Here is a 14234-nt window from a genome sequence, read left to right as displayed (position 1 = left end):
ACAAGAAATAACAAAAGAACGAGAGTATCTTCAGGATTCTACTTTCGAAACTGCGAAATAGTACAGTACGATTAGTAAGAAAACACACTAACCTGCCAAGAGCGCGTCATCTTATAGGGAAGGAATATTTGAGCTGTGATGTCAGGGTTCATTCCATAATTAGTTCACCTTGCTCATGTTAGGTTTCAACAGTTTGATAATACACCATGTGATTTTAAGCATCTGTCACCTAACTATCACAGAAATAATTCCTTCTCTTGCTTCGAAAGCACAGAAGTAAAGGTAAACCTTGCTTTGCTGATTAAATGGTTTGGGCATCATCATTTTCGACTCAAAGGTTATTAAGCAGCGAGATTTATCGCGCGTCATCATATAGCTCTAGACAGAAATTATCAGGCATACAACCTTATCTAAAAGCCAAATTGGACAGGCCAGCGAGTAGAATTTCTTCCTCGCGAAGTTTTACACAGTTAAGACCTTACCTTAAGGAAAGAACGATGGCCCCTTTTCGCAGATACCGCCGAATATACTCGTACCTTCGCAGAGAATTTTCGCGGGATAAGTTCCCGCGCTTACCTGATGATTGGGACTACTGTCTATTTTATACTGAAAGAGCTCCTCAGTATGGACGCCAGAAAAGTATTATCAAAATATCTACCCAATCGTTTCAAGTGTTAAATGATACTCTTGTATCTCCAGAACATACTGCAGTCGAAATCTCTCTTGAAAACAAGGTCCTTACCGAGCGGCTCACCGGCTTCCATGTTGACTTAGGGTCAAAGGTCTGATCAGAGTGAAATATAAGTTGGCTAACACAATTTAATTTTGGTACTGTCGTGACAGAACAGATAATCGCTCTTTGCGTCACAAACCAATAAATCTGTAGATCACGAACAAAACATGCTGGGTACAATAACTGTTACTTGATAGTCATGTCACGCACTACAACCAGGCTATCCTCAAATGCCATGACACACTACGGCTTAGCTAAGCCGTTCTTGTCGCTGAATCATTCTACAATTATGAAAATTGCCATTCACGCCATGAATGCGTAGTTATCTCCAAAGAGAAAATTGTGCAAAAGAGTCCTAAATTTACTTAGCTCTCCTAACGCGCAAGCCGCGCGGATCCTCGCGCCTGTTTACATTTTAATTGTTAACGTCAATTAATTTCACGCTCGAAGCCAAACACCTCGCTTTCACTTGCTAATTGAGCCCTCTCGCTTTACTTTGACAAGCCTATGGATCATTTTACGCATCCCTGGTGAGAATTCTTTTCTTGAGCAAAGCTCGTCATGAGAAATGTGGTTCTGTCGAAACGCTTCAAGCCGATCTTGAAGTTGCCGCCAAGCGAGACGAGAGAGCCAGAGGTCGTGAGCTGAAACGTGCTGCAGGAGAGCGTGAAAGGCAGCTCTGGGAAGAAATCGAGTCCAAAATACAAATAATTGATTAACCAGGAATAAAGGTTATCGACATTTCTTTCGATGTCGAATCAGCAGTGGGCACCAAGCTCAGCAATACAGGCTTTGTTTGCATTTGCTGAGGTCAAAATAAAAGTTTTCCATTTCCACTTGCGTCGGCGTGGCACCTCCGGTTTTTGAACGCGGCTTTCAGAAAAGACTTCCGAGTTCTCAGAAACCTAAAGTCCCTCATTGAGATTCTCTATCGTTTCATCAAGGTCGGCTTTCATTTTCTTAGCGGATTTAAAGTTAATATCGCGGACACGAGAGTATTCCACCTTGGGCACTTAAAGGGCACTTAATTTACGTACAGGAAAGCCGTCCATTAACCTTTGTCCAGGCTTCAAGGTAAAATAGCACACTAACTATGAGCGAACATGATTCGGCTAGGCCTGTCTTGCATCCCAAACAATGAGCGCAGTCCCATCCTTCGCGGTAATAATCCAGATTTGATTGTAGGCCTCGAGACTGCGGAAGGCTTTTTTGCGTGTAATAGCTAGTCTTGAAAACAAAATAGCAGAGTGAATGAATCGATTCCACCGGCGGTAAGCAATCAGGCTCGAAGTGTTTCCCACCTATCAAAACAGGATCGATTCCGATAGTAGAGATCTTCTTTAGATACGCTCTCTAACTTTTATATCCAGTTTTTTAACGTAGTCAAACAGTGGAATTTGGACGACATGGTCTAGATCAGACGAAGGAATAGCAATTTTTTCGGTAGACGCCATCCATTTCATTTTTTCCGAATTTCGGAACTATAAATTTGGACCGTGTTTGCATATAGTAATGACTGAAACGCGAGACGTAGATGTGCACCAACATGGCGGAAATTAATTCTGTGACGTCACGTGAAAACAATCTATTGGAGCTCACATATCATTGATAATAGTTTGGTGGTTTTAATTGTGCTTTGCTCCATCTTTAAAACATTCAAGTCACAGAACTGAGAATCATGTTGCTTCTTCTTCCAATATCCACATATTATTCAGCGAACAAGCCATGAGAATATTTATCAGCTGAGGGTTTTTTCTTTATACAACATTAAATTCTCCCTACTGACAAGCAAGGTAATGTGAGGGAGCTAGAAGGAAGACTTCCCAATGGTATCATAAATTTAAAAGGTAAAGATGATGCAGACCTTTAATATTTTGCTATCCAAATCAAAAATTGATTCTGATTAGGAAGCTCTCCACAAATATTATTAGTTTGTTTGGAATTACAACTCTTTCTTATCACTGAATTTGCTACATTTACTGAACCAGAAATATATTTGTTTTCGAAGCGAGAAAAGAATAGCTTTATTAATAACTAAATTTAGTTTTTTGCTGGTAACCCTTTCAAAAATAAACACGCTTTGTTTGGGTGATGAGACCAAAAGTGGCGAGAAACAGAGATAAATGCAAGCAGCTCGTGTGAGAACAAAGTGCTAAGTTTGATCGGTCTGAGACAAGAAACTATAAACTGCAGTTATTAATCTCTTGGTATGAGATATATAAATGAGACTTTCTGTTTCGCCCATAGCGTCGTTGAAAAAACATTGAAGCGCTTTTCTTTCCACATCAAAAATCGCTGTCCTTGAATTCAATTTCTGTTGCGCCTGATTTGAGCAGGCGCCGAAAACATTTTTTGAATAAAAAGAGAGAGAGAGAGATGGGACTGTAAGCTAACATTTTCTTTATTTTTACTGCTTACTCTTAAACAAAGAGTTTTGTCTTGTTTCGTATTCTGATCGAATGACTGAGAAAGCCGAGAGTAAAAGACTGAAATAACGCTTTCCTTGCAAAACAGAGATGAACGACAATCTGACAAGAGTGAAAAAAAGGTAACGGCTTCATTGGTAAGTTAAGAATCGTAATTAGAAAACCTAAAACAGAACTACGTCACTTTCTAACTTCCCCGTAATTCAAATAAAAACCACGACATCTTCGTGTTCTTTTTTTAAAAGATTTCAGATTTAAAAATCTGATTTTCCCGATCATACATCGCGTCTCTGCTTTTACTCTCTAGAATATGACACCAAAGAATTGTTTAACGTGCAGTTTCTCCCTACAGTATCGATATATTCTACAGCCAACAGTTTTGGAGAATAAAGAAACTTATCAGCTGGACGGTGTCAAATTGACGCTACACTTTATTCTCTAAAAATATTCACTGAGATATTTTTACATTTGCAAAGGAGACTTGCAAAGACCATTCAGGAACCTGAAAATCAATCGCTCACCATCCACTCCACAAATTAAGCACACAGGATTGAATTATCAAACAGACTAGATTTTCTCCCCTCGAATTAATTTGAAATTTAGCAATACTGTGCGATTTGTGTATATTCTGCGTTTTAACTGACACTGAAAAACGTTAAGCTACTTATGAAGACCAAGGAAACAACATTAAAAGAGCCGGTCCAAACGGAGATTTTATTTAGGTCAAGATTAAAGCAACAAATCTTTGCCAAAATCTAACATTATTTGGAGGTTAAATCATCTGGCTTTGAATGTCCAGTGCAAAACATTTCAGTTTCGTAAAGCGGGAAAGATTGTTTATAAATTATTTTTTTTACTACTAACCTTTCACACACGAAGCTTGTTATGTTTGATATTCTAGTCGTATGATTGATGAAAGAAAAAGCAAGAAACCGAAATAAGACTTCCCCTGCAAAACAAAGATAAATGTAAATAGCTATTGTAAGAAAGACGTCAAAGCTTCTGTAAAATAGAAGTAAAATGGGTGAATAAAAAATTGATGAATCGAAGAGGGAAAAACGGTTACCAAGTATAAAGATTGAGATCGATTTGTACAGAACACAAAAAAAGGCCGTTCAGGAGCCTAAAAATCAATCGCTCATCATCTTCTCCATAAATTAAGCGCACAAGATTAAATTATCAAACAGACTAGAATTATCTCCCCGCCTTGAATTCATTTGAAATTTAGCAATACTGTGTGATTTGTGTATACTCTGTGTTACAACTGACACTGAAAACGTTAATTAAGCTACTTAGGACGGCCAAGGAATCAACAGTGGACGAGCCGGGGCCAAAGGAAAGATTTTATGAGAGGAAGAATTTCTGCTCATGTGATAAACATTTTCATGAAAACAGTTTCAATTTCGAATGGCCTTATTTCACTCATTTTTTCACATTGGGAACACTAACAACGGCTACCATCTTTCTGGATCTTAAGTGCCGCTCTCGCTAAGAGCGGTCCTCTCGACTTCCCGTCGGAAAAAAAATTTTTCTTTTTTTTTTCGCTTATGAAAAGGGTTTAGGACACATGTTTCAAAAATAGTTTAGTTGTTCTCCAATTCTTTTTTTTTGCGTCGCCATAAGCCAAAAATGACTTTTGGCCAGACTGCCCCTGTGGACAGCCATCGAAAGTGTAAATTTGAAAGATTTTGTCCAGCGCGCAGCGACTACAACAATGTAGCTCATGGAATTCTTTCTTGCTGTAAGTTGCAAGATATATTCAGTTAGTTCACACACAAAATATGGAAACTTCAGCTGAAACATTTTTCATACCAGCGTGATCAGAGGGGACCCTTCTCTTCGACCTTAATTTGCACATAAAAAATTCACTACTTTGTACGAAAGAATTCTCAAAATGCAGGCGTCAATCGGGCTGAAAGCATGTCATTGCATAGTTTATACACCAATAAGGTCACGGATTGCCTCAAACCCGCGGGTATATCTCTAGCTTCCATCCACCAACATCTTAAAAAACAACGCAAATCCATTATTGCTCAATTGCGCTCGTGTCAAAGATAATTTGCATGATTCTGAAAATTGACCAAGATCTCCTTTTGACCGTTCAAACTTCGATCTTTTATCTCCTACGTTGAAGATTTTACGTTTTCATAGCAACTGAATTGAGAATAGATGCCGAGTTGTCCTAAAACGTTGTGCAAACGTGACCGGTTGTAACGCTTGCGCGCTTGCGTGACTTCGAAAGTAAACAAAGGTGACCGAAGGCGCCTTTTCTATAGTTTACGTTGAAATATCAGTTCCTGAACTACGCACAGTGTGGAGAAGATCAGAATTAAAGAATAAAATCTGGCACTCTTGTCATAACAGAAATATCACGTTGCTTAAAAAGGACACGAAAACAAGTTAAAATAGGTTACAGTGTTTATATTTACAAACAACACGCATACGCTCTGAAACAATTCTTGCAGTTTCTCCCGAGATTTGGTTCACGGAACCCGATGAACTAACCCTCCTTTCTGCAAATTTGTTTCCGTCATAATGATGTTACGCTTTTATAGACCACACCGGTTTCGAGCGACAAACTCGACATTTCCCTGCGACCATCAAAATCAATTGGACAAACCCAGCTTGATGTATTGCGTGACGTGATTGTGCAAACTCTTCTCTTTGTTCATACGACCTGTTTCGCGGGTTCTACAAGTTGGAACCAAAATTAGTTTATGTAACGAATTAGAATCGAAAGTAATTAAAATGGACTCAAGAATTTTGCATTTTAATGAGAATTTTATCTTTTAAAATGTTTACTTGATTCATGGAAAGCAAAAATTGGAGTGGCTTTGGGTATTTCAGCCCTGATTCGGAAAAAATAAAACAGTTATTGGTATGTTCTAAACATCAGAACACTTGAGAGGACACCGGAAATGTAGTAAAAGTATTTTTTAGCATCCAGAGCAAAAAGAAGAATGTGAGACAGTGAAAGAAGACTGAGTTTTCAACGCCATTTGTCGTAAAAAGCTACCACTAGCTTGTTATTGAACTCACTAAAAATTTCCCTAAAAGGCATTAACTTTCTTTTGTCGCGAAACTCGAAGATTTGAAAACTTTGAAACGACGTACGATGAATCCTGGAAACTGGAGTTTGAGTCCAGTGGCAAACTATGCCAGCTGGTCTCATGAGCAGATCAAGCGCTGACGATATTTGACAGTTTTGAAATTTTAAGCGGATGCAAAAATCGAGACAAAAATTCGTCATGACACAATTTGTCCTTTGATTTTGTCAAGAGAATTCTGGTTTTGTCTGCTAACGCAGATAGCCCAGATCGGCACTTACGAATCAATTTTTAGTTAAATAACAGCCTTCACTCTCGAGAAATTGCAAATATATTAGCCATGTGATCCGACTACAACTTTAATTCCGAAAACTTCGAAAACATCTCCAGTCAGTCTGACTCTCTTTCACTGCCTCACATTTTCCCTTTTGCGGTGGCTGTTAACAAGTACTTTCACTGCATGTCCAATGTTTCCTTAAGTGTTCGGATGTTTAGAACATACCAATAACTGCTATATTTTTTCCATATCGTGGTCAAAATGACCGGAACGAAACAAAATTAACTTATACTCGAGGATTTCCCTGGATAGCTGGTAGTACTTCAAATGACTCGATACGTCGTCCCGGTGTCATAACGGATTTGGACACCCGGCGGATTTGGACCCCCCTTCACGGTCCAAATCCGCTAGCGGATATGGACCCCCCTTCGCAGATTTGGACCCCCTTACCAAACTTTCCTTTAAAGCATCCTTTGTATCATATTTGGTAACTAATTCTATTTGCAAGCTTTTTGTCGGTGTTCTTTTCAATCACAACACAACATTCCTCAATAAAGGTAAAACAAAAAACAAAAAACAAAAAACAGCCATTTCGTTCCAAATCTACCGCATTTATTATAGCAAGTCGTACAGTATATGCAAGAATTAGATGTGAAGAAACTACTGCATTCGAACTATTGAAATTGTTACAATAAATCTTTGTTTCTTTTGATGCGAATCAACATTGATACGAAACGTCATAACAATAGTGGAGACTATTGCGTCCAGTCACAAAAATAACTCAGTCTGGTTTTCTAAAATAATAACATTAAACAGATTCTGAACAAGAACAAAGAAACTACTCCTACTACAAGTCGTTCATAAAGCCTATGATAAGTAAAAATGTTTCTATTCTGAACTATTGGAACTCTCAGCTTATTTTCAGATGCAAATCAACATTAATGTCAACGTCTTAACAAAAGTGGAGAACATTACATCGAACGCAATCTTATTTTCTTATTTTAACGATTATTAACTGTTGAGGGATCCGAAATAACACCTTAACAATTACGAAGACGTCTAGAGTCTGGCGATCTGCAGACAATGCAGAGCCACTCGCCCTCCGGGACAGTCTTAAATCCCTCGCAGCTCATGTGTAACCATTTCGCGCACAACTCGCACTGTACCATGTCGTCCCAACACTCAGACATTGAGCAATGACAAAATAAATTAGTGTCACAAGTTTTTCTCTTATTGAATCTGGCGGTGTTCGACTATCGCGGAAAAGGTTAAAACACGACCTCTCTTCAGATATTAAAGTGAATTCTTGCCCATTTTCCCTTGGTCAAAAGAAACATCCGACGGGATGCCAGTTCGTATGCATTAACGATATGCATGTTTTGAATTAAAAACATACTTTAGTACGCACCGGAACGTAAAGTATCAACCATTTTTACTAGAACGTTAAGGATAATGTTTTCAATCCGTTTTATTGAAGGGGGGGGGGGGGGTCCAAATCTAGGGGGTCCAAATCCGCTACGACACCGGCATTCCAGGAGAGAAATCAGGGCTGAAATACTCAAAGCCACTCCAATCTTTGCTTTCCATGAATCAAGTAAACCTTTTTAAAAGTTAAAATTCTCATTAAAATATAAAATTCTTAAGTCCATTTTAATTACTTTCGATTCTAATTCGTTACATTAACTAATTTTGGTTTCAATTTGTAGAACCAGCGAAACAGGCTCTAAGGCAAGGGGAAAAATTTGCACAACACGTCACGCATTATATCACGTCGCGTTTGTCGCTAAAAAACCGTGATGGTCCATAAGAACGTAACATCATTAATGATGGACGCAAATCTGCGGAAAGGAGGGTTAGTTCATCGAGTTCTGTGAACCAAATCTCGGGAGAAACTGCAAGAATTGTTTCAGAGTGTATGCGTGTTGTTTTGTAAATATATACACTGTAACCTATTTTAACTTGTTTTTGTGACCTTTTAAGCAACGCGATATTTCTGTTATGACCAGAGTGCCAGATTTTATTCTTTAATTCTGATCTTCTCCACACTGTGCATAGTTCATGGCCTGATACTTCAACGTAAATTATCGCCAGAAGACGCCTTCCGATCACCTTTGTTTACTTTCGAGGTCACGCAAGCGCGCAAGCATTACGACCGATTACGTTTACGCAACGTTTTAGGACAACTCGGCATCTATCCTCAATTCAGTTGGTATGAAAACTTAAAATCCTCAACTTAGAAGATAAACGAACGAATTTTGAACGGTCTAAAGGAAATCCTGGTAAATTTTCAGAATCATGCAAATGATCTTTGACACGAGCGCAATCGAGCAAACACATCGATTTGCGTTGTTTTTAAGATGTTGGTGGATGGAAGCAAGAGATATACCCGCGAGTTTGAGGCAATCCGTGACCTTATTGGTGCATAAACTATGCACTGATATGCTTTTTCAGCCCGATTAACGCCTGCATTTTGAGAATTCTTTCGTATAAAGTAGTGAATTTTTTATATGCAAATTAAGGTCGAAGAGAAGGGTCTCCTATGATCACGCTGGTATGAAAGAAAGAAAGAAAGATATTTTTATATTTGCAATGGAGACCGTTAGTAAGGCCTAAAATTGAGTTCATCATTTTATTTTGCAGACTAAGATCAGTTAAAATCAATTTTTTAAGCAACAAATCTTTGCCAGAATCTAAGATTATTTGGAGGTTAAATCCTCGGGCTTTGAATGTCCAGTGCAAAACTTTTTAGTTTTGTAAAACGGGAAAGATTGTTTCTAAATTAACTAACCTTTTTTACGCGAGAAGCTTGTCTTGTTTGATATTCTAGTCGTATGACCGATGAAACCAAAAGCAAGAATTCAAAATAAGACTTTCTCTGCAAAACAAAGATAAATACAAATAGCTACTGTAAGAAAGACGTGAGACCTTCTGTAAAATAGAAGTAAAATGGTTGAAAAACGGTTACCAAGTATAAAGATTGAGCTTGATTTGTACAGAACAAAAAAAAAACCGTTTCAATCGCTCATCATCTCCATAAATTAGGCGCACAAGGTTAAATTATCAAACAGACTAGAATTATCTCCCCGCTTTGAATTCATTTGAAATTTAGCAATACTGTGCGATTTGTATATAATCTGCGTTACAACTGACACTGAAAACGTTAAGCTACTTAGGACGGCCAAGGAAACAACAGTAGACGAGCCGGGGCCAAACGAAGATTTTATGAGAAGAAGAATTTCTGCTCATGTGATAAACATTTTCATGAAAACAGTTTCAATTTCGAATGGCCTTATTTCACCCGTTGTTTACATTGGGAACACTAAAAACGGCTACCATCTTTCTGGATCTTAAAACTTGTTTTGCCGAAGAAAACTGACCCCGCGCGAGAAATGCAATGTGTACATGATATTAACATTTATAAACTTCCCATGACGTTTATGGGCAAAAATCATGCACGTCTATTTTATTAAATTCACACAAGCGGGTTGATTGTTAACCAACTGATGGATAGGTATGAATGAAACGAATTTGACTCAACACGGCAGAAGTACCGATGTTAATGCGTGAGATATTCTTTATCCAATGGATAAGAAGAACATTTCGAAAAAAGAGGGAACTTATTAAGAACGACGTCCTTCTATGGCAATTCATGCTGTGTAAGAATATTAATCAATATAACAATGGTCAGTGTAAGAGCAGCTCTGATTATAAAGGCGCTGGAATATGAATTGGGAAATTGATGAGAGGTAGCATTAACATCAGTACATTACCAATTAAATATCGTACTTACCTCGACTCTCACTCTGAACGCTTTATTGCTTTGTATGGTGAAACAGCCAAATTTAGAATTAGGATCAGCAGCATGTGTCTATTATAAGGTTATAAGCATGTGGTGAATCTCAGCCCACCCCTGAGGGGCCGATATTAAGTATGCATTGTAAGACAAGTCGGGCAGAGGTTTGCGGCGAATCTGGCACTAATTATTAGTACAAGAGCCCAGACATACCTCTTGCTGGCTCGTGCTTTTAAATACCTCGTACGTTCGCGCGGGCGAAGAAGCGCTCGTGACCAAATGCCGATGATGAGGTCTTGCAGCTTTTGTTCGCTCGCGTCACGCAACGGGAGGAGGGAAAGCACGTTGCGTGACGAGACTAAACAATGTATCCGAAGGAGACAACAGTGATTGATGCACTAATTCAATTTATTTTTGCTTACAATTATTCAGACAACAAAGAAAATGGACCGCAAAAGGCAGGTTACAAACCTATTCTCTGAATCTTTGCCCGATTTGACGTTTCTCACCTAACGACTATGAAAAAATACCGTTAGTGTAAGAGTCACGTTCCGTACATGTCGATAGTTTTACTTATGCGTAGATCAATTCGAGGCTTCATCATTCCCCCACCCTCACCCCCCGCGCATTTGAACTTTGGAAGATTGGTTCGTTCATATTCCCGACTTTCTGGGCCAAAATTGCGTTCAAATGCTCTACTGTGGTCGATGAATGTTGTAGAATCAAGCGAAGTCACTTATTAGTTACCAGTGCTGCTGTTGGGTGATTCGCTCGAATGCATCAAACTGCATTTACTTTTCACTTTGGTTGAATTAGAAATTTTAGCAACATGGAAGGCATCTTCGATGGCATGTGAGGTTTTGACATCTCAAATGAAATTAGAAATGATCATGATAATGATGACCAAAATGTAATGATAATGTGCATTTTGCTTGTTAATATAACGGATTTTTTTTTGCTGCGAGCTTGACAGTCGATACTGTGGCGCTTTGAGTTATCGCATCACTGAGTGTTTTAAATTGTTCTAGCGAAGTGCAGAGTTACCTTCATCCTTTGGATGAGATGAAAAGAATTTCACCTAAAATAATGCGTCATTTCTTTCTCGGGGGTATGGGATAGTCCAACAGCGCATGCATGCGTCAATATTACTCTCCCTCTGATAAAAAAGAACGCTTGATCACAGTCGAATAGATCTAAGCAATATAACATTTTGGTCTTGAGCACTGCGATCCTGTGAGAAGTCTGCAAAGGGCTTGGCACTGATGAAGAGCCCAGCTTCCCGGCAAATCTCCCCCTGGCTCGTGTCAGATCCTCCCGCGGGCGGGAAAACACGCTTCCCTCGACGCTTTTAATGAGGGCATACTCACAGTCATATTTGTCTTCACCCGGCGTTACTTTGTTTCTTTTAAATCTTGCCCTCTTCTTTTTCTGCTTCTTGCTGAAGCTCTTTTCTTCTTTTGTGAAGTTATCGCCAAGTTGATCCTCGCCACCTGTGCTTGGGCTTGGGCTTCAACACACGATGGGGAAAGAGTAATTTCCGTCAACCTTCTTAAATTTCTTTACCTTCGATCTACAAATAACTTGGAATCTGACTCCACCGTTCTCGCCTCTCTTCAAACCAAAACTAATTAAAGATATGAAAAATAACACCACGAACGACATGCCGCGAGAGACCCGAGGCATTTTGTCTTGTGAATGTTTCTTCTCCACACTTTACGTTGATTGCGTCAATCACTATGTCATAATGAAAACTGAAATAAGAGCAGCGCGCGCTCTGGCGTGACGTTTACTTGGTCTCGTCACATAACACTCTGAAAAACGTTGCGTGACCAGTCTAAATAAGACGCGGCTGCGATACATTACGAGCAGTCCCTCCCTTTCAGCGAAGTCCGTCGCGCGAGTAAACAAAGAACAAACAGGAAAAGAAAACAGGGAAAAAAAGAAAGAATAAATTGATGTCAGCGCGCTACAGGGAGCTCTGGGAGAGAGGCGCCCCACTCTCAAAGCTCCCCACCGCGCGCTTACATTAATTTTTTTCACTGATTTTTTTTTCTTTTTTTCTGCCTTTCTTTTTCATGGGCGACGGACTTCGCCGAAGAGGAAGAACTGCTTGTAGTCTACGGCTGCCAAAAAGACTGAACAGGCGTGAAAATTTCGTATATTTAAAACTAGTAGCTGATTACTACATGCTCATATGTTTGTATAATAAAAGAACTCAATCACATCAAATCTGGCGTAAACATCACTTCCTAATTTCCTCATGGTTCGGACCACATTTTTGACGCAAATTCCGTGGCATAAAGACAGGAAATATAATCCTTAGCTACGAAGAAATACGTCTTAGGGTCTTTCTATACTTAAAGATTAAATCATTTTTAACACCGTGAAAGACGCTCATGGTATTGGAAAGTAACTTTAAAGTCAACGTTACGTCTACGAAAGATATAGTTGTAGTTGGTTGCAACAAACATTTGCTGTAATCGATAAAATTATTCTTGGCCCGCTGAGCATTCTTCCGTCAATGCCTGAGTTTTTTATTTTTGAAAGGAATCATAAAACTAACCGTGGAATTAGCTTTTTGTACAGCCATATCCAACATACATACATACATTTTATCACTTGGATTTGTATTTGCAGGTTTTCATGCGCCCACACTTAGCTTGAGTGCTATTTTAGGTGAGTCGCATGTTAGACGTAAAACTATTACATAAGCGTTCACAAATTACTAACAATCTAATAATATTGTTGATAAGAAAAATCTATTGTTACAGAATAGATCAATTTTCGTTGTATAGAGATTAGAAACTACAAGTTTACCTAAGGACTAGCTAAGGATATAACATGTTGGCCGCTATAAAAAAAACACGCTAGAATAACCTTAACCTTTTGAATCATTTTTTGAATCTCAATAAAAGAGTCTTCTAAAATGAGAATGTCAAAGAGTTGTCTTTTTATTGTCTTTTCTCAATTTTAAGGGCACCTCAGTCCAAACTTTTGTTCTAATTCTAGAGAAAGAATGGAGTCGAATTGATAGTCTAGAGCTTTGCTTAGGAAAGTTGTGATCGGGTGTTAGAAGATGCATCTCAGAAATATCTTGGAAGAGTTCTTAAATACTGCAAGGTGCAGCATTCAAGTTTATTTACATTGGCTATGCAGGAGAGCTTTTGAATTTCCTGTCGGTTTATTTTCTAAGTCTAAATGCCGTTCTGGGTCCCACTCTAACACATTATAAATCACATTACAAAAACAACAACAACAAAAAAAACAATAGCTACTGTATACTCACAACAAATACTCAATTTCGAATAGAGAATAATACATGGGTACAGGTAGATATGGAATTTTTTTTCCAGGACTGGAAATCCTTTTAAAACACTGCAGTTTATTCTATATAGTAATGTAATTTTCACTGCCTTTGTGGATTTTGACAATATTTCAACTAATTTTAAGTTTCACAACACTACTTGAAGAACAACGATACAAATTTCATGCAATAGAACACAGCTTTGACGTAATCTTATGATAAAAATCTCTCAAGTGTTCGCCTGCATAGATGCAGGTTTTTTGGAAAGTTCTCAATTTGACATTTCATATCCGACTCTCATTTTAGAATACAACAGACCATTGCATGCTTAAAGCAATCTTATCATTATTCTTTCTTCTTGGAAATCTTAGTAACCCCTTGCTATAAATGGCCACACGTAAATTGTCGATCTCTTCGCCTGACGAAGACTAGAAGTGTAGCAGTCGAAACGTCGCAGTCAGCATTGGTTGATATGACGGCGGTACGCAATTTAACAGTGTGAACGCTATAGCTCAGCTTCGGACTCGTGGATAACTGTTTCGCCTCTAATACATAGGAGAAGTGTACTTAGTGCTACTGTTTTGTGTGGGAAGCTTTATGTCGTCGGAGGTTATGATGGAGAAGGGTTTTTGAACACTCTCGAAGAATACTTCT

This window comes from Pocillopora damicornis, chromosome 11 (assembly GCF_964200805.1).
Source record: "Pocillopora damicornis chromosome 11, jaPocDami1.2, whole genome shotgun sequence".
In the NCBI taxonomy this organism is placed as follows: Eukaryota; Metazoa; Cnidaria; class Anthozoa; order Scleractinia; family Pocilloporidae; genus Pocillopora; species Pocillopora damicornis.
This window is presented reverse-complemented; position numbering follows the sequence as displayed.